Source organism: Homalodisca vitripennis, chromosome 4 (genome assembly GCF_021130785.1).
Source record: "Homalodisca vitripennis isolate AUS2020 chromosome 4, UT_GWSS_2.1, whole genome shotgun sequence".
NCBI lineage: Eukaryota > Metazoa > Arthropoda > Insecta > Hemiptera > Cicadellidae > Homalodisca > Homalodisca vitripennis.
The window spans coordinates 77,117,817-77,140,474 of NC_060210.1; positions in this window are offsets into that span (position 1 = coordinate 77,117,817).

Here is a 22,658-nt window from a genome sequence, read left to right on the forward strand (position 1 = left end):
TATCCTTATTGCTATTCAGATAAGCCTGTACATCAGACTTGCATCGTAATGTCTGATATCTCATCAAGGACACGTCTTTTACTACAACCTTGAACAAATGCATAAACACACATGATTGCAACTAGCTTAAAAACGATTTTGATGTATAACCGTATACTGACGATATTTAATAACAGATTAGATAGTATAGACAATTGGTTCGCAAGCATAAATTTGTTGGCACAACTATTAATATAGACATGTAAACCAAGAAAATATTGGAATCATTTAATTATTCAAGAAATTTAACTTTGTATTGTAACTTTCCACCAAAAAATATTTTTACATGAGGTTTACTTACCCTTCAAATAATACGGGTTTCAACACATATTATTCTTAAATGTACAATTAATTGTTTCCACTCTTTGTAGGTTTAGTACAAGGAGGATTTTGCAGTTCTAAAAATATATATTAAGGCTACATTTTAATATAGGATATGTAATACTCAAGTACGTATCATTCCATATTACCAATTGTTTAATTCAATAGATTTATTTCATTATTATTACTATTATTATATTTATTTACAAAATTGTGATTTCATATTTGATATAAAATAAAATACATTCTTGGTGAAACCATGTAGTACAAAGCCTTAAATTAGAACTAAGCAGTGTATTTTATAGTGTACACAAGATTTGAAGTAGGTTTGTTGGACACATAACCTATTGAATTTAATACATAGAAGTCTTTTTTAACAACTTATTACATTGGTAACTCATTTATTCAATCCGAAAACAATTAAAACTAATCTCTTGTAAGCTACCAAATAGAATACAGTTTTCTCTTAAAAGATCCTGTGATTAAACATCTTAGGAAAGAAGCGATTAAACCTTTATTTAATCACTTTCAATTCGTGCTAATAAGTAGAAAATTTGACAGCAACTAATTTAAATGAAGAGAGGATAAAGATGAAAGGTGATATAACACACAGAGAACAAGACAACTCGACACTAGTAGAGTGGCGTGACCTGTGCTACCGACCGTAGGAGTCTCTAGTTACCGGCCGCTGCACCGTCCCGCTAGGCGAGCTTACCATTGCTTACTGTATCATTATCTATTATCCGTCATCAATGTTTTGCAACATTACTAGCAATATTTATATAATACAAAATTAAAACTTTATTCGCAATACATTTAATGAAGATATAAAACACTTTTAATCCTTTGTTTATCAAATGCCACAGGATAATGTAGAGTAATAAGTTTCAGTTATTTTGACAAGAAGTGAACGTGTTATGTATACAAAGAAAAAATACGACTAACATTACATACTGCATTTAATAAGAGATATGCTAAATGTGCACAATGAACATAAGATACATATAAACTATATGTTGTTCATACATTTTTCGAGTGAGAATTCGTGAGAACTTACTAAAAGTGAGTTTCTTAGGTAAATTTCTAATTCTCAGATTACACAGTTTTCTTGTAAACACATATCCGTGTTTGTATAATCATGATTACATTTGCAGTTGTTAGCGGATATATTTACTCAAATGTTCATGGAGGCCTTCTAAAAGTAAGTTATTGGACATTTAATGAAATAAGGCATTAATATTGGCAAACAATGATAGCTGTTGAAAACCTTTTGAGTCAATAGGAAAACGCGCCCACTGATAAATGTATCCACTTGGACCAAAATTAATCTGTATCTACATTAAATGATATCACTTTTAAACTCTAATAGTTCTAGAGGCAGGAACCTTCTCTACGCCACGAGCTCAAGAGGCTAGAAACCCCGGAAGTATGAATCTTCCAGTTTACTTACAATATCGGGAGCCACCAGGAATACCGAAGTTCTAGACGTTGAATGATAGATAAAAATACTCAAAACAAGAAATGGCCAGGAACTACTAGAGGAAGAGCCCTGCCAGACGCTAGAAGCCCCTACAAAGATCTATCGGTGATTTATATCTCCAAAAAGAGAGAAGTCTAGAAGCCGGAAGATTCCAGAGGCATAACACTTTTAAAGGGAGGACGTCCAGTAACTGGAAACTCCAACAGGCGTGGAACTTCCAGAATCCGAGAGCTCCCAACGAGATCCCAAAAGATGGGACCCTCTATATCAGGGAGATTTTACAATCTGGGTTCTCAAAAAGACTAGGATGTTCCAGAGATCCAACAATGCTAGAAGCGGGAAGCTTGCCATAGAATTAAGTTCTAAGAGTCTGTGAGCACTGGGTAGCCGATAAATACAGAAAACTCTCAGAGGCCGTAGCATTTCATCGTTGAAGATCGTTTTTCTCGAGAGTTTGTAGAAGATATAATCTTCCTACGGCTAGCACACAACAGAGGCAAGAGACTTGTTAATGAGGGAGGCATTAAATGGCCTGGAAGATTTTAGTTCGAAAATGTCAAGAGCCTTATAGCTTCTGTTGGGAGCAGATGACTCCCATAGGTTGGGGCCTTGTTTGAGGCCGGAAGCAACCACTCAGATATCTTCTACGAACTTTAGCTTACATAGGTAGAGAGTGGCCAATATCGGGAACTGTAAGAGCCTGAAAAATTTCAGTTGATGGGACTTCAATAAGCCAGTAGCTCTCAAAGGCTAGGAGCCTAAATCTGGGAGAAGCTGTATCCATTCAGCGGCCAGGGCATTCCAGAGGCTGAAAGCTATCAGTGGCAGCTATGACGACAGCTCTAAGAAGCTGAAACCTTTCATAAATTGAGTGCTGTCACAGGCCAATATCTCCTGGAAGGTGATAGCTCCGAGAAGACTCGTACTCCAAAAGGAAGAAATCTCTCAAGGGTAAAACCCCCTGAATCGATCCCTCAAGAAATGATTACGAAACAGACGTTATGGATTTTATTTCGAGTTTTAAAAAGCGTTCATGTAGTTTATTTCGAAGGAGAGATAAATCACATGAACCGCATGATGGAGGAGTGGTGGGGTTTACCAGTCCCACTGCTGTCTGAACCTCCATGGCTTTATAATGGCCTAAATGTTGATGCTGTTGATGTTTTGAGTTAATCAATTTTAAGTGTAGCAAATAAATATGTATTTTATTTTTAGCACTGCAATATACCAATAAGTCTTTTTTGTAAATCATTGAGTAAGATCTTAACTACTGTAACACGTTGTTTGGCAATATCGAAGAAAGCTAATAAATGCCAATACAAACCCATAGGTTCCTCGAGGTCTGTTCCTGTATTCCAGAAGATGGTTCCTCTTACATTGACAGGCCGCCAGACGACCTCAGACGATGCTTGGGTCGCATCTCAACCGCGCAGCGAGGACACAAACCCTCGACCTTGCGCTACCTCCGGTCCTGCTCTGGGCAGCTGCCAGTGGCTGCACGGAAGTAGTGCAGAACTCGCCAAAAGCACTGCTAAAATTTAAATTAATTGTAAAAAAACAATTCTGCAAATATATAGTAATTAACGATTTAGGATTCAAGCGTTCAATAACATAAGACATAAGAACACATAACATTGATAATAATTAAACGTATCAAATTGTATATTAAGATTTATAGAAAATATGGTATAACAGCTTAGTGGATAATTATCAGAATAAAAATCAACGCGTTAATTTGCTTTTTAGGTTATGTACGATTCTTCTTATCGGCTTGCTGTATAAGGCTTCCTAAACCACGTCCCATATGGGTTTACTGACGAGGGGAAGAAGACTGCTTGCTGTGCACGAGCACGGCGGCAGGATCTGGTTGGAGGCCCTTTGGGTAACACTGCCACTAAGTAATCCCAGCAAGCAGTTTTTCTATTTTGATACGTAATGTAAAAATATTATTATAAATTATACGGTAATATTGCTTTTTAATACAATATTTTATGTAACAAGAAGAGAATAATTTAGCTTAATTTTAAAATATCATTGGCTGGTAGGACAAGCAACTAAAACGCATGGCACCCCTGACTTCTCGGTACACGCTCATAAAGCAAATCCTACAGGCTAGAATCAATGTCAGTATGTAGATATAATTTTAAATTAAAATATATGAAAAAAATAATAGATTGATTTCAATATTTTACAATTTCCTGCTAAGCCTAAAACATAAGGTAGCAGAGAAACTTACTAGATAACCGCAATAATCAGATATCCCCTCTTGAATAATCCATAATTTATGCACAAGTTGCACATCACACATCACCAGTATTAAGATTGATAAGTTGAATTTAAAACGAGCGTTAATAACCTCAACCAACTGATTAACACTAACTGGACTAAACTTTTCCCCCCTTCGTATAGTTAGCTCTATACTTGACTATATGTGATCTTACACACAGATTATTTCAGCGAAATTTAATCAAGAAATTCTGTAATCTTTTCTAAAAAATATAATAATTGAGCTTTAGACTAAACTAGCGTATTCCAGATTGGCAACATGGATAGGATGATAAAAAATCTCCTTCTCCTCTGAGAAACATGATCTGATTAAAAATTTAAGAGATCTCAGATTTAACAAAATTTGTTTTATTCCTGAGAGTGGAACATTAGAAGTAGTTATATTTCTATATATGTATATATATAATATATTATTGTGTGTGTGTGTGTGTGTGTGTGTGTGTGTATGCGTGTCTTACAGTTAGCAAATGTAAGGTGACATGAAGAGGAATATCATTGACTCACTTTTAGAAATTGATAAATTCGGACTTTTGTGTTTTGCATAATATTTTCCTTCTCAATTCAAACTCACATACATGAATATATATATATATATATATATATATATATATATATATATATATATATATATATAATTTCAATAAATATTCAATCACAAAAAGTACTTGCTCTGCCGGGACTCGAACTGGATCTCTCACTTACCGGGTGAATGTGCTACCATCACACCACAGAGCCCTCACTTTTTACGATTCAATAATTTTGTATTTGGCCGCTTCTTTCACATGTGTTTAAATCACCAAACTAACATAATATGATCGGAAGACCAAATACCTGTCAAATGACTTGCTTACATTCATTAAATTTGTATAAGTGGCAATAGCCTAATTTAATTTAAATAAATATTGAATCACTATAAATATAAATACAGAAATTCCTTAAGTTTGTACAAAGTTGCGATATCCTAATTTAATTTCAATCAGCATTGTTAAATCACTTGTATTCCGCCGGGACGAGCGGAGAAAATACTTCTCGTGATTCATGTTTATTATATTTTTATATCAGGGTAATGTCGAAAACTTGAGTTTTACAGGTTAACGTTCGATATGCGACTAATGCATTGAGACTGATTATAACGATATTCCGTCGAAATAGAACAATGTTATGTTAGGGATAAATTAGCTTCCATAGGAACACAATCAAATCGAGAATCCACATTGTTAACTATTTCCATGGAAGCAAAGGGTCTTTGTTTAAAAGGCTTGAGCTAGTTACACGTGCTTTGCATATTTGAAACTCTCTTTAATTCTACAAAACAACTTCAACTTAAAAGTAGCTTTCAAAAGAAGAGCTACAAGAAAGTTCAGGAGGACAATCCTAAGAAGAGATCGTCTTCATTTAAGAAAAGAGTGTAAGCAGTCTTTAACTCAAGAAGTTCCTCTGGTGCAAGAGAGGGTCACAAACTTGAGGCACTCCAGTAGCAGCCGCGAAGAAGTTAGCCAACATCCACATGTTAGTACCTCTTACATTAGAAAGACGTAAATAACCCAAAAAGAAAAGCTTCGAGGTCAAGAAGCCGCTAGACACTTCGTCTTCTTCGGACCTACTCCGACAGTACAGAGGTTCGGGCAGTCTTCTCTTACAACTCCAGTACAGCTCCGTCTTCGCGAGTCAAGGCCTACAGGATAGGCGTCCAAGTCTTTATAATTTCTGTTTGGGAGAAGTCTGGTGACTGTCTTGTACATTTCATACCGCTCCCAGAATTTCTAGATAAACATAACACCCACATTGCAGAATTATACTCAATTGTCGATTGTTTGCAGGCCGTCAGGATGTGCCTCGAAGTGGTCGCTACATACTTCACCCTCGATACCTAGATTTCAAAAAGCACCCAAAACTTTTCAAGGAGGACCTGAAAACCCTCTTGCATCCTGATATAATTTTGCAATGTGGCTCGTCGTGTTCATCTAGAAATCCTGGGAGCGGTATGAAATGTACAAGACCTGGATGACCACTACACCTCGTCGCGGTGGTCGGGGCGACGTAGACATGGGGTAGGATACCAACAAATACTATCCCCGTCATTTTTATACCTCAAAATTTGTATGTTGTCAAGAATGTTGTGAAAATTCAAGTGCAAACTTATAATAAAATTACAAATGTTACTGCTTCGTAATTTCTTCACAGCATAAGAATTCATTTTCTTCTTTCAGTATTTTTAATATTTCACAGGCGGCCTACATCATCAGATCTGTTTCCAAGTTCTGTAATGTAGAGTCTGTACATTTCTTTTACAAACGAATACTTCGAATGAAACTTTTGATGGGATTTTTCCTGGTGTAGTGGATTGTATACCAAGGAAACATTTTAATATGATTTATTACAAATTAGTACTAAATAAAAAAAAAAACAAAATTGGAAGCTGCGTGGCTTAGTCCCTTCTCTACCTCAGGCATTCAATTAAATAAAACTAAATTCTCAATATATTACAATAGAAAATTGTATTTTTTAAATTCAACTATTAACATCTAACATGGTACTACTTGTTCTGATTCTGATTCCGAATGACATAGCAATATGTGAATTTTCGAGATTGAAAAAGACTATTAACATTATGCATCATTACTTGTAAAGCTTTGTGGAAAATCTAGGCTTTACTTAACTAAATTACTTTAAATCATCATTTATGAAAAAATAACACCAAAAAATAAAATATAACATAGACACGCGTATTATATTGTAACAACAGCTCATTTAAAACAGTTTATTTAAAAGCATTTATAATTGAATAAAGATATTTAATCAAATATACAGTACTTTACGAAATAAAACATAAAGTATAGAATGCATATTTTAAGCTATTATTATAAAATATAATTGGTAATTTTCTAATTAAGTACACATGACTATTTTATAAGCTTCTAGTATTATGCTAAATTTAAAAAATGACCAATTAAAACTACATAGTTTTCTCTATTGAATCCCCTTTGCCGAGGTTTACACAGATAACAAATTACGCAAATATTCATCAATAAATTTGCTAGTCTAAACGGGAACGGTGTCGCGACCATTGTCGGTCAGGAACACGTGTCAGGGCTAAACAGATCCCTGAGCTCGCTACTTGTGTCGGTCAGGAACGCGTGTCAGGGCTAAACAGATCCCTGTGCTCGCGACCAGTGTCGGTCAGGAACACGTGTCAGGTCTAAACAGATCCCTGAGCTCGCGACCAGTGTCGGTCGGGAACACGTGTCAGGTCTAAACAGATCCCTGTGTTCGCGACCAGTGTCGGTCAGGAACACGTGTCAGGTCGAAACAGATCCCTGTGCTCGCGACCATTGTCGGTAGTTGATCGTGAGGATTGGAAAGCAGTGTCGGACATTGCCATTTTAATTGTAAAACAGGATATTAATTTCATTTTTAAACGGATTTGTGCATTTGACTGCAGTAACAATGATCGATTACGACAGTAAATGAGTTTAAAATAGCTGAATGGGGCAGTCTATCGGGTACAGTCATTATCGCAAGATAGCCGTATCAATCAACGCCGAGCGTGGTACTGGTTGGATAGAGCCATCCTGATCTTTTGAAAGTAACAGAAGTCCGGTCATTGATGTCACAAACAATATACCAATCTAGGGACCTCGTTCGTCTTTAGGTTGTGTTAGAGAGGCTTCTTAGCCCTATTTTCGACTCCGCAATTGTTCTATGCATACTAGAATCGAATAAATGTTTTTAACTAAGAATTATGAAGAGTTTATTTATTATGGTGTTGGTTTTGATAAATTATAATGATCATTACTACCGACGAGCGGGTAATCATAAGTAATTATTGGGTCAATTTCAATCTCTTTCATATTTCAGTACGACAAGTAGCAAACCTTATAAATTAAAAAATATGAAAATAAAGTGTAGGAAAGCCAATATTGACGTGTGATAAGAATGTTCACACTGGAAGGGTTATCACTGTTATCCTTGATTCAGTCAAATCAGTCCTGTGCGGGATACATACAGATAATATACAGAGTGAGTTTTATGTCCCGGCACACCTGGATATAATTTAAACGGCCCGAGATATCTATGTGAAACCTTGACCCTACCTATTATAACATATTTTTTTAATTTTTCAAGTTGTTGAAAATTTCCCCCCTCCCTTTTCTAAAGGGGGGCAACTAAAAGTTTCAAATACAAACCCCTATCATGTGACCCCTCATTTTAAAGGGAATAAAAAAATAAATTCAATAATCCAAACTAGAGGTCTCTACGTTTATTTTAACTGATTTTATGACAAATTTACAATAATAAAATCAGTAACTGTCTCGTCCTGTTTATCGTAACATGAGTCAACACTAACGCAAATTCTAAAAACAGTTACCAGTTTTAATGTAGCAGATGTTCAAACTGTTCACCTTCGGCTGTTTAACAGTGTGCTAGACGTGTGTAAAAACTTGAGACATGATAGGGGTTTGTATTTGAAAATTTTTAGTTGCCCCCTTTTACCCCCCTTTAGAAAGGGGGGGGGAATTTTAAACAACTTGAAAAATTAAAAAAAATATGTTATAATAGGTAGGGTCAAGGTTTCACATAGATATCTCGGGCCGTTTAAATTATATCCAGGTGTGCCGGGACATAAAACTCACTCTGTATATATAGATGGGAAAAGGTGTAATTCTATCCTTATGTATAATTAATCGATACAATACCTATCGTGATTGTAGCTTTAATATGGTATAAGCTTTAATTTAGATACTAACTGGAAATATATTTGTCTTCTCTTGTCAGCAGAGTGAAATGACGCTGCCGGACCCTGCTCTGCTGGCCAGGGGTATTGTGATCAGCGCATTATCGTGAAAATCATTCGTGATCTGATCTCGGGAAAGTATCTAAGACGAGATATGAAGCGGCGCTGTTTGTGTTGTAAAATATTCACTAAAGGTAGGCACAAGTTACTTCTAACAAGTTTCCTGTTGGATCTGGCAATCTACATTAAATAGCATCTTTTTTAATGCGGGGACTTTCTCTGGAGTTGAGAATGTTGTTTGTTATTCTATAATATGCCTATAATTATGTGTGTAGCATGTCGTATTGCTCGTGCTGAATTGCAACACCGGTACCAAGAAGTTATAATGATTATAAAGTAAAAATATATAGATATTGGATATTACTTATAAATTATTGCTTTGACTATTACTAGCAATTATTTATTTTCCCGTTTATCATTTCTCACTAGTTGCTCACTGCGGCAGCACCTGTTAGAGATCCAACAATTTGCAAGAATCTACGTCTATTTATGGTGCCCCGTCTCCAAAAGTCACTAAAATCTCAATAGAATTCACCCATCACTGTAAGCAAATTTTTAATTTTTCAATCCATATGTGAAGCCTCGTTATACAATATTTAGGACAAGATTTCGGTTAACGTAAGTGATATCGTAACTACGAGTGGGAATACCTTCCACGAGTTCTCGGTATTGGTTATAAAAAAAAAAATGTAAAGAACTCGTTTTTGGCGTATATACAGGGACCGTAATGGTAATACTTATTGCTAAATGTCATAATATGAACATGATAAAAAATGTTTGTAAAACTCTCATGTAAATCCTTTCAATAGTTTCGGAGATTTTCAGGTTAGTTAGCTATTGGTATTTGGCTTTTATATATATATATATATATATATATATATATATATATATATATATATATATATTCATTTTGCTATCGTGAAATATGTTAAGTAAATGTAACAGCAGGCTACATGCTACATCACTGTCTGCAATTGGCAATATCATTCTACAATCGCGCTATTTTGCAACAGATCGTGCATTGAAAAACACCATCTTGACGTAATCACATAATACATAATTATTGTAGGCTATGTTGTCAGTAAACAAGCCATTCTAAATAACAAGCTTACAACTTGGCGTTAGTTGCTAGAAATGATCTCGCATTTATTATTCAGTAGGATTAGTTCGGATTGCGGCGTGCCCGAGTATGTGGAGCTATAATTTTCCCGCGAGCAATCAGCGAGTTGTATTCACAGAAGGAGTTGGAACTCGCTCTCACCACACGTATGCTGGAGAAGTCTAATAAGAATTCTCTAGGTTTATATTTGTGCTAACTCATTGTCTGAGTGTTAGCAAAGCTTGTCACCCGAGGGGCTAGAAAATTTTCGTTTCTGTCTGTACTCACGATATCTCGAAAACGAACTGACCTATAGACTTGACATTTTGCACGACGCTTCAGTACTGTATAGACAACACCGAATTCAATGACGGGTCCAGTCTCTCGACTGATATCGATGAGCATTGTAGTACAAGATCCCGCTGTATACATGGGCCTCTCATTCTTTAACCGGATGAAATTTTTTGTATTTTAAAATTAATAAATAATCACAAACACGGTCAGTTGCCGTATCATATCCTGGCAAGGCTAAACAAATATTTAATACTCTGAGTAAAACCATATAAAATGTGAAACATGTAAAAATTTTATTCATAGAGTAAAAAGAAAAAATAGGGTGGAAAACTAATGTAAAAGTTGGTGACGAGACTTAGTTTCAGCCCACTCTAGCGTTATTGTACCTTATCTCCCACGACCTTTCATTATTTGAACAATGATTTGAAACCTGACTTAATGAATAAAAATTGGAATGTATCATGTAGTAATATATCTCAAGATTTCACTTGTCACAATTACATTTAACATGAAACTTCATTTCAACATTTACAAGAAATGAAGTTTCTATGGTTAATAAAGGTTATTTCTTTCCATAGGATTTGACTGACCGCCATTGAAGTCTATGACTCAGTGCCCTGACACAATTCCTTTTATTTCTGCCGGGGGATATAAAATTTCTTTTCTGTATGACTGCCAATTTGTTTACCGGTCCGAAGAAGACCATAAGAATGAAATGAGTTATAGATTTCAAATTTTGTATTCGTCCTCAGCGAAGTCTGGTACGCGACACGTGTTGTAGCGAATGAATTGTATAGTTATTAAAGTATATTATTATGTATTGAGGTTATCTACAAATTTTAAATTATTGCAAGATAAACCGATGTACTCATTCAGAAAAGATTAAATAGACTACATAAATTCATCCAACTAACCACAATTTTGAACGACATCCCTTACAGTTTCGACTAAAAACAAACAAGCATAATCCAGTCAACAGCGTCCAATCACTCTAATTAATATTTTGAATCGCTAAAAATCTGGAAAAATTTAATTGTTGCAAAAAGTGTCATTGATGCACGTCTGTTCGTGATTTTAGTTTGTAAACCCAGTATCAAGACCAATGAAATTGTATTTATTTGGTTCTTTGGTCACATCATAAACGGTCTTTCCCATTAAATCATAAACACCTCAACACTGTCGTATAACAGAAATTTTGAAAACTGAAAGTAAGAAAGTCCACTTGTCGGTGAATTATTAAGGCTTCGTCAGGACCTTCTTAATATCGTGTTGTTGTCTGTCCGTATGTCTCTCTATGCGATAACTCTCTGTAGAAAATCCCCAGAAACTTGAAATTTGGTACATCTCTTAGTCCATGGAAGAGCACTATTATATTTTCGACTAAAAAAGTCAAATTACAACCCGTATTTCTGTCACAGCCTGTGCCATAACTCTCTGTCGTATACCCCATTGTCCCGGTTTATTACGAATGAGTTAAGATTAAAAAACCTTCATACTTACAGGAACTAAATTTGGATAACTTCACAATTTAATTCTAACAAATGGTTATAAAATGGAGAATCCCACGTTCTGACTTAATAGTAATAGTACTAATGTATTTTAATTAAATTTGTAATGTGCATTTATATGCAATGTGATTTGTGTAATTTTAGTAGTTCTACAAATATTTTCTTGCAAGTATAACGCGGAAGGGTTACGCTCATAACAAACAAGTTAAATAATACTTATTTAAAAATATAATCTTCCTGTAGTTGGTAACCAGACTTCATATTTGTGCTGTTATCTCTGGTACAAAATTATTGAAAAATAATTACAACAAAGTTATATATGTGAACTATTGCCCTGTGGGTAAGGCAAGAGTCAGTATATTGTAGAGTGACGTACACAGGATATTACTATTGCTACTGCCTTAAAAATAAATGGTCGGGTAGTTTATTTAAACGCTCGAGGTTGTCGGTTGCTCAATTGTTCGCGTGCCTTTAAATTCTATAAGAAAACTAAAGCCCGTCTTTTTTTAGCTAACTTGTTTAGTCTTTCTTAAGCTGCTTTCCTTTTATTTTCTTCGTCACCAATTAAATAAGCCTCAAATGGAGAACCGGTTAAAGTACAGACTTTTTGCTCTGCCTTTTTAAACTTCTTGCCTTGTCAGAAGAGTGTTACATCGACACACGAAGTCCACTTTTTAGCAGTGCTTTTTACATTCGGAGTTGAAACTGATAAAACAAGTCTTCCTCCATTGATTCCATTTCCTTGGCCAGTGAAGCAGTAGCTACCGGCTACTACAGGAAATCTGCTGCATTCCGTTTTGATACTGCATGTTCAGTTACAATGTCAGCAGATGTAAAATCTAGAATATTGGTAACACGTGGTGTGTTCTTATTCTCCTCAGGCCTTGGTTGGTCTGTAACTGAACTCGGAAGAAAATCATCTTCTGGGAAGATATTCGAAGTAACAGAGAGCATTCCACGAACTTGAAAGCTATTTATTTCCCAATGTAGATGTTTTTATAGGCTTGCCCGAAAGTTTCGGCTACCTTATATTGAGTTATTACCCGTCCAGGATAATTAATTACATTACAAGTGGTGTACAGCTGTGATGTCAAAGCCCCGTGGGATGCTTACTCCATGGGGTGCTAAGGCAGGTCCCCATCAGGTCATGCCTTTGCCCTGACCCCGCGAACAGAGGCTGAATAGTCCGCATTCTGCCATGTCCAGGATTAGTTCTGGCTGTTGAGTATCAATGACCTCGGATGTTTTGCTTTAGTATGGCGTAGTAGGGGCTCCATTATTAAGTGAGTGAATTACTTTGTAGCCATCATTATAAGAATGTATTACCTATTTTAAAGATATTTATTAGGATTTGGTGAATAATTGCTATTGTGTATTTGTATGTATTGTGAAAGATCTCCACTAAATGGTTAAAATTATTGACAACAAATTAAACCATCTACACGTTAGATAGATGTACACGTAATTATGTGTATAATACTTGATCAAGAGTGCAAATTTAAAGATATATTTGCCAGTTTGACTGTTGCAATGCTATTAGCATATCAGTTTTATTACTGCGATGTTATTGTTTTAAATCCTAACTATTAGACTACATCCATTTTAATGCAGATCCTTCGAGTCATAAACTGAGTTATTATATTTCTAGTGCGGCCAAAACCATGTATATTTATTTCCATAATCTCACTATTTAAGCAATACAAAACATCCAAATTTCAAAATAAAAAATGGGCATAATTTAACTTTAATACGTTATTAAACGGGTTATCTGTGTCGTTATTTGTGCTATCCCTAGTGAACTCAAACTCCGCTAGCTATGGACTATTTAAGTGGCTATTTAAGTTAACGTCTATTTCAAAACTGTTTCTGGAGCAATGAAATCCTATTAATAACCGTTGGCTTTTTCACCTTACCCAGCCTCTATATTCTCGACGTCACCCTGTACTGTTGATTCAAATGTGAACTGGTCCAGGGAAGGGGCGTTCATCAGTACAAGACGAGAGGCAGGAACAACTTCAGAACTGAACAGCATAGAACGGCTATGTTCAAACACTTGCCATCTCAAATGGGTGTCAAGTTAATCAATAAGCTCCCTGAAGATCTCAAACGAAGTAATGAACCCAAACAGTTCAAATCTCGATTAAGATACTTTTTGTTGTTAAAGGCATTTTACTCCGTTGATGGGCCGCTGGGATGACAATTAGCATTTTATTATTATTCTATTTATCCTTTTCTGATATCCAAAACATGCAAAATACAATATATTGTTAGGTTCATGCATTAATTTGTGGAATTGACTGTGGCTATGATAAGATAGAGTTCGTTTATAAATGTTTTAATCAATATGTTGAAATGACGCTTGCAATGCAATGTTGTTAACTTTTTACTGCAATAAAGAATTATTATTATTATTATCATGTTTTTACAAAATAGGCTTCATTGTTTTCGGTCCACAAGCTGATCTGACAGAAACAGAAAACAGTGGGATGAATCGAAGCAAAATGAGCCAAACAAATATGCACATGCAGATCTTCAAAATCATCACATGTTATAACTAATACTCTTAAATTAACAAAATCACGAACTTCTATGAAATAGATACATCCAATACACGTGCTTGTGCCAATCCTTAGAATCGGAGTGTTGATTGATTTCTCAACTATAAGCTTGGTTATCATAATATATTTAGCTTCTGTAGATTTAGTCATATTTAATAGGTTTGCATATTACAGAGGTATCCCATCAATCAGTTAGCCTATAGTTATCGGCTAGCGCTTCCTCTTGACTCAGGCCGGGATGTTGCGTCCCAACATCACGACTAGGCCTGCTCTCAGGTCCGGCTCGCTGCTGATACATTACACCGGATGTTGTGGTTGTTTAGCTCTGTTGTTACATAATGTAATTTTTGTTCCGTGTCAGAGTCCGGGTAAAGGCTAAATCAGTGTCAGTACGGGGGTTTCAGTAAAAACTTCATAATAGCTATAATGCTAATAAAGATAGTAATAATAATTGCTTTGTGACCCTGTGATCTCTAGTATAGTTACACTATAGTAATTGTTGTCCTCAACATTTGTACATTTATAACTGGAGTAAAAGAGGTGGACGATAAAGGAAGAAACCTCGTATGTTATTTATAGTCCAATAGCCGGAAGCCTAGTTTTACTGTATAAGAACACGACCTGGTTTTCTTGTTTAATCGAAAGAGGACAGAACTTAATCGTCAGCCACAAGTTTTGATGGAGGCCGAAATAAAAAAAAAAACTGTCATTCTGAGAGAAGATTTCTCTATTGCTTTCAAGAAAACTCCGGTTGTGAGCTTATACTGTGCAAGTTGGCTTTCAATTCGAACTATCAGTAATTCCTCCAAACTGTCTAAATTATAGGCAATAGTATAAAAGCATGAAATAAATTATACTTAATTTTAAATTATAAATATAATTTTAAAACTGTTTCACTCTCCAACTCCAGGAGTCACCCACCCATAAACGGCTCTTTAAATTTTAATATTAAATGGGTCAGGAGGGTAGAATATATTTAAATTACTATCATTTTTGAGAGTTAAGAATGTAATTCAAAAGAAATATGCCCACCATATCCCGGTTGTCAGTAGGACATTGGGTGCAAAGCGGCGGGTAACTGTTATGATAGAATAAAAACACACACACACACACACACACACACACACACACACAGAGTTTCAATAGAGAATCTATAAATCCAGAATCATTATAGAATTTTTACCGATTTTCATTGATTTAGTCTACGATACGTTTTATAGTTATATTGTACAATTTTAATTTCAATTTAAAAATATTTGCTATTAATATAGATTGATGTGTATTAATTTTATCAAATGCTGAAAAACGTTTATGTAACTATGGGACGTAAATGTAAACTTTAAATATACTAAAAGCGTACTATGTATACAGGGTGATTCATGAAGTTCTCCCCCCACTTCTACAGCACATTGTACTAGTAAAAATAATGAAAACATGTTATATATAAACATAGGTCCGAAAACGCTTCGTTAGCGAGTTACAGCTAGCGAAAGATTTCGCCTTGAATTCCTGGGTAAAGAGTAAAATAAAGCCATACTGAACTTTTGGAAAGGTTAAATTAAGTAAGAAATATCGTGGATTCTTATGTATTTTTACCTGATAAAGCTAATAAAATAGGTTTCAGAACTGTACCTGTAGTAGTTTTTTGAGGGATTCAGGGTTAAATGCAAAAAAATTGGGGCATGAAACAATGTTTTTTTAAATTTGATGTACAATAACTTTGTTAAATTGGTAATAAATACATAAAATCAACAAACATTAATTGTAGAGAATTTAATTCTGAGAAAAATTGATATAATCAAAGTCTAAAATAAAACAGAAATAAGTACCAAAAAATCGATTTTATTCAGTATAATACATTACTAGCTGTAAAGAAATACCGTACGGTATTTAGTTAAAATAAAACAAAAACAAAATGTTTGTTCCTTAATGATGAGATAAATTGAGAAAACAAGATTAACTGTTAAATAAATTTGTTTGTAAATAAAAATATCATGTTTTATTACGTTGTATTTTTTTAAATAAAAATTTACATCAAATTTTCGAAAATAAATGAAGCAAACATTTTCCCATTATTGTTTACTAATCATTCGAAAATGCAGTTTTTGTTTTATTGATTTCTAAGTTGGTAACGCACGAATAACAGCTGATCAAACAATGGTATTCTGTACTGTTACGTTAGAACTGTGTATTAGTGGTGTTTTGCAAGCTACAGCAGGAGATCGGGTTCTGTGAATCGTGTTATTAAATGCAATTTTTCTGTGAGTTATAATTCGATTGTTTATTCAGCGAAAAAATGCCTTACTTATTTACATCAGAGGAATACGCTGATATGGTTTTTATTTTGGGTTACTGTAATGGTAATGCTAGAGCTGCTGTAGAAGAATATGAACTACGTTACCCTAATAGGAGGATTCCAGATACCAAAACAATTTCAGGAACTTTTCGTACTCTTCGGGAAACAGGATCACTACCAAGTACTAGAACCAATTATGAACGAGCTGTCCAACTTGATGATGATATTGTTATTAATGCTGTTCTCATCGCAGTCCAGGTGTAAGTACACGACGTATTTCTAGGCGGATAGGAGTTTCGCAGTCAACAGTGTGGGAGGTCACTTAATCGAAACAAATTTTATCCGTTTCATAAACAAAAGGTTCAACATCTACAGCTAGGGGATGGTCCGCTTCGCTTGGAGTTTTGCAACTTTTTTGAATATTAATAATCAACTCTACAAGCGTATTTTGTTTACGGATGAGGCACAATTCACTCGGGATGGTGTCAATAACTTGCACAATGAACACTCATGGGCAGAAGAAAATCCACATGAGGTAGTGGAACAGAACTTTTCAACACCGATTTAGCGTCAATGTCTGGTGTGGCTTTTTGCACAATCGGCTGATTGGACCTTTCATATTACCTGGACGCCTACATGCTGAGTTCTATTTGCATTTCCTTCAAGAAGAGTTGCCCCAGCTGTTAGAGAATGTTCCTTTACATCCCAGACAAAAATTTGTACTTCCAGCACGACGGAGCACCTCCCACTTTTCACGTGCCGTTTCTGCTTACTTAAATCATCAATTTCCTGGACACTGGATTGGTCGTGGAGGGCCTCACCCTTGGCCACCAAGATCACCAGATCTATCTCCAATGGATTATTGCATCTGGGGATGGATGAAAGACATTGTATACAAGACAAAAGTGAATTCTCGTGATGAATTAATTGCCCGTATTATGGATTCAGCTGTGCAGATACAGGGAAGTCCTGAAAAATTAAGAAACGCAACAAAAGCAATACACAAACGTGCTGCAAAATGTATTGATAATGATGGCCTTAATTTCGAACATCTATTATAAAAAGGTGCGTACGGTTGGCCCAACCTGATTAATTTTGCTTAAAAACTAGTAATGTATTATACTGAATAACATCGATTTTTTGGTACTTATTTCTGTTTTATTTTAGACTTTGATTATATCAATTTTCTCAGAATTAAATTCTCTACAATTAATGTTTGTTGATTTTATGTATTTATTACCAATTTAACAAAGTTATTGTACATCAAACTTAAAAAAACATTGTTTCGTGCCCCAATTTTTTGCATTTAACCCTGAATCCCTCAAAAACTACTACAGGTACAGTTCTGAAACCTATTTTATTAGCTTTATCAGGTAAAAATACATAAGAATCCACAATATTTCTTACTTAATTAACCTTTCCAAAAGTTCAGTATGGCTTTATTTTACTCTTTACCCAGGAATTCAGGCGAAATCTTTCGCTAGCTGTAACTCGCTAACGAAGCATTTTCGGACCTATGTTTATATAACATTTTTTCATTATTTTTACTAGTACAATGTGCTGTAGAAGTGGGGGGAGAACTTCATGAATCACCCTGTATAAGCTATCAATATTCATATAATGTTTTATTTAAAATAATTTGTTACATATATTTTTCAACTAAAGCTAATATTATTCCACATAGTGAGTTATTAATACAATGTAAAATAACTCTAATTTGTCTTCAATATTCTAGACTTTTTTTATTAAATCGCCCACATAACAATTTAAGTAAAATCCTAGTCTAAGCACTTAGCTTTTCACTTATGATGTACAAAATGGCAATTTTAAAACATAATTAGACATTTTTATGTACATATTATTACAGTGTTCATGATTAAGAGCTTCAGATATTAAGCTAAATTCCTTATTTATTTTAGGTTTTGCGCGTGTATGAGCACTTCTAGTTCGAATGAATAATATTTCCGACCCCATAGTTAAGTTTGCCTGTTGCCCGGTTAATAAAATATATATATATGTGTGTGTATTTATGTATTTATATATAGAAGTGCTCATACACGCGCAAAACCTAAAATAAATAAGGAATTTAGCTTAATATCTGAAGCTCTTAATCATGAACACTGTAATAATATGTACATATATATGTACAGTATATATATATTTACACACCGAAGTAAGCTTCATACACAGTATACAGTATTACAAAGGTCGAAAATAGGCGCTACATATAGTATTAATACTTCATATAGGCTAGTATTAATATAGTAGAGCACACACACCGAAGTAAGCTTTATATACAGTATATATATATATATATATATTATATATATATATATATATATATATATACTGTATATAAAGCTTACTTCGGTGTGTGTGCTCTACTATATTAATACTAGCCTATATGAAGTATTAATACTATATGTAGCGCCTATTTTCGACCTTTGTAATTTTCTTCGGGTCTAAGATATTTTTATTTTTGGTACCATAGTTGGGTTTGCTTTGTTACAAACAGTAGTTTATTTAATAGTATATATTTTCATCCAAAATAATTTTATATACAGTATATAATAAATTGATATACCGTAAATTAATTCGAATACCGAGTGCATTAGTTTAAGTTAAGGTTTAACCCTTTGTGGACCAACGTTACTTTTAAGTACCACAAAATAGAACTGTTTACATAACAAATTACAATGGCTTCAGACACACGTAAAGGCCTTGAGGTACATCTGAGTACCATGGCTATACTTTAAAACTAAATTTGTTCTTGTAGTTTTAACAAACTCTACTACAATAGATAGCAGCACTTTTCAGACTAATGTTCTAGAATTGCCAATTTATAAATTATGATTTCTATATTTTCTAAAAATTTGTTCTACTCATTTATTCAAATGTTTTTGTTATAAAAAGGGTGAAATGTCCTTAATGAATTGTTTGATGTTTTAACATAATATGACTGAATTAAGTATATTTAGCCTAAAATAGACGTGGTACTTATAAGTACCGTCAGCCCTCCATGGCAACATGGTCAGTATATTGACAGCAGGTCAGCAATGACACGAGGACGTTTCATGGATATTTTATCAAATCTCTGTGTGGATGATAACAACACTATTTCAAAAGACAATCCAGACAGATTACAAAAGTAAGGCCTTTTATTGATAAGCTCAATGACAAGTTCACAGTAGTTTATAAAGGTACAAGACAGGTTAATGTTGATAAATCAATGATTGTTTTCAAAGGTACTTTGAAACAATATAATCCCATGAAACCCATAAAAAGGGATTATAAACTGTGGTGTCTTTTTTTTGTTCTCTTAGGACAAGAAGCTTATAAACTGCACTTAGTCCAGTAAGAACCTTTGCACTGCTTCCGGAGTGATAGGATATTCAGGATGGGTAAGGTTAGGGAGTAGGGGCCGCCTCCTACTGAGATCCATGAGGAAGAATTATGGCACTACATCTCAAAGTCATCCCGGAAGAAGGGGAGGCCAGCTCTGAACCAGCCTCTCCAGTCAAAGTAGGCAGGGGGTGGCACACTCTTGTTGAGGTTAACAAGAACCTCTGAGGTAAGGGAACAAACCCCACCAACTCCAACAGTCATCTTCCACAGTAGACTAGACCTATCGAATTGCCCATGAACCCCAGAATCTCAACATTTGCGGTTAGTGATGTGCTGCTACTGGACATCCGTAAGGTTGCCCAGATTGAAGTGGCACATCGGTTTTTGCTGTGCCCAGTGGTGCGTTCAACTGGTAGGTATAAACCAGCCAGAAGTGATCCCTGCTGGGTCACTGTGGTGTCTTGGTGACCAGTATGGTTATATTTTAAAGTTTGATGTTTACCAAGGAAAAAAAATGAAGCCATTAAAGCAGAATACCGTGAAAGTGGGTTGGGAGAAAGAGTGGTTTTATCCTTAACAAAAGAAATATGAAGAAAAACTGAATTGTGGTATTTGACAATTTTTTGCCTCTATTCCCTTGGTGGTGAGGCTAAAAAGTGAAAACATCTTAGCTTGCGCAACAATACGCAGTGACAGCGCGGGTATACCTGCAGACTTTAGTTCCTCTCTTGAAAGGGGACAGTGGGATCATTGCTATTCAAATGATGATGTCGGAGTTTTCAAGTGGCAGGACAACAAAACTGTCTGGTTGATATCGAACTACCATGGGACAGAACAAGTAGTGTGTTAAGAACTCAAAAGGATGGGTCAAAAGTTACTGTCACTTCCCCACCTAGTGTTAGTGGTAGCAGCGGTTATTTTGGGGCATTTTAGACATTGCATATGTAAATGCCTTTATCATAAGTTGCCAGTTAAATGGCAAGATCCCTGTTCTAGAATTTAGAAGAATGATGGCAAATGGTCTGATAACCCAAAACAGGAAAAGAGGTCTCTTGAGTTCAATTCATCAAGTTCAAGTCCTATCTTGAAGAGGAGAAAGTCTAATGATTTTTTAGTCCCTAAGGATGTCATGTTAGGTAACAAAGTAGTACACTGGGTTACCTTTGATCAAAAGAGAGAAAGATGTGAAGTCTGCGCTAAGCAGAAAATACAATCACGCCCTTATACCAAGTGTAGCCATTGTAAAGTGTTTCTATGTGTAACTGAAAAAAAGAACTGTTTTGCAGTGTTTCATGAAGTATTTATTACTCCAATAGTATGACCAGGCAGTTACATATTCCAAGGGATACTGGACACTATTTACTATGTGTGTATATATATATATATATATATATATTATTTTTGTGGCCTGTAAATAAATGTTAAAAATTAGTTTTCACAATTAAATGCTTTTGTACAACTGATGGGTCTTTATTTATTCATACCATCCCCTCTATTAATGAATGGCAGTATGCCCTGGCGGTACTTTTAAGTACCAGGTACAAAAAGTGTGATAATGCCATAAAGTACTTAAAAGTACCATGTAAAAATAGTATGTGAGTAAATGCCAAAAAAAGTTAAAAAAATTTTCCCGTTTATTTCAGTTTAGTTAATTACAAAAACAAAGAAAAACTTTATATATTCAATATTAATCAGTACCTGGTCCTCAAAGGTTTAACAGTTGTACTGCATGTTATGCATTCAGTTTTTAGGTAATTTAGTTTTGCATTGAGTTAAGTGAACCAAAACGTAGATCTCCTCATACAATTATGTATGTCTCTTGAGCTCTACTTATAACTAATTAAAATCCATCGAGTAATTGAAAAATGTTGTAGGTCTGAGACATGTTCTTTTCTCATCTATTTCAGTGCTTCTCTGTCATTTTGACGGATGTTGGTAAGATCTGCAAGAAGAACGAGCGTCCGTTTAACTGTCAATAATTGCCAAAAATCAAAATAAATGTTTACAACAATGATTTTTTTAATATGCATTATGTGCCTTTTGTGCCAGAGGTGTGTGTAACGCAACATGGTGAAAATGCGTTGGAGTGCCGGAGATAGTGTAACGAGATTTTTGGAATATTTTTTTACATTTTAAACACCTATGATACTGGCTGAAAACATGGAAGCGGCTTTAAAGGTCCTAATTAGCAGTTTTGATTCGTAGTTTGCTCTTGCACTGTCTGTAGATGATCTAAAACCTCCAAAAACACTCTTTCAAACTTTTGACATTTTATTTTTAAAATTAGCTTAGACTTTACTATTCGTAAGTATTATGTTCTGTATATCAATTTCTATTATAATTTTCTGCTCTACAATAAAAAAATTTTCCCATAGTTATTTAATTTGAAACTTATTGCAACTAAATGTTTTTCATATAACTGAGTATAAAAAGTTTATTTTTCAGGATAGTTCAGTGAATCATAAAGTTATGTATCATAAGGCCTTTATTGAGTACTATGCCACCATATACCTTATGAGGAATATTATTAACTTTGGAGCAAAATAGAAAAAGAAATTAATTCAACATGAGTCATATTTTATTTTAACCATATATTTTAAGGCTTGCATAAGAAAATAAATTCCGAATTAGTTTAAA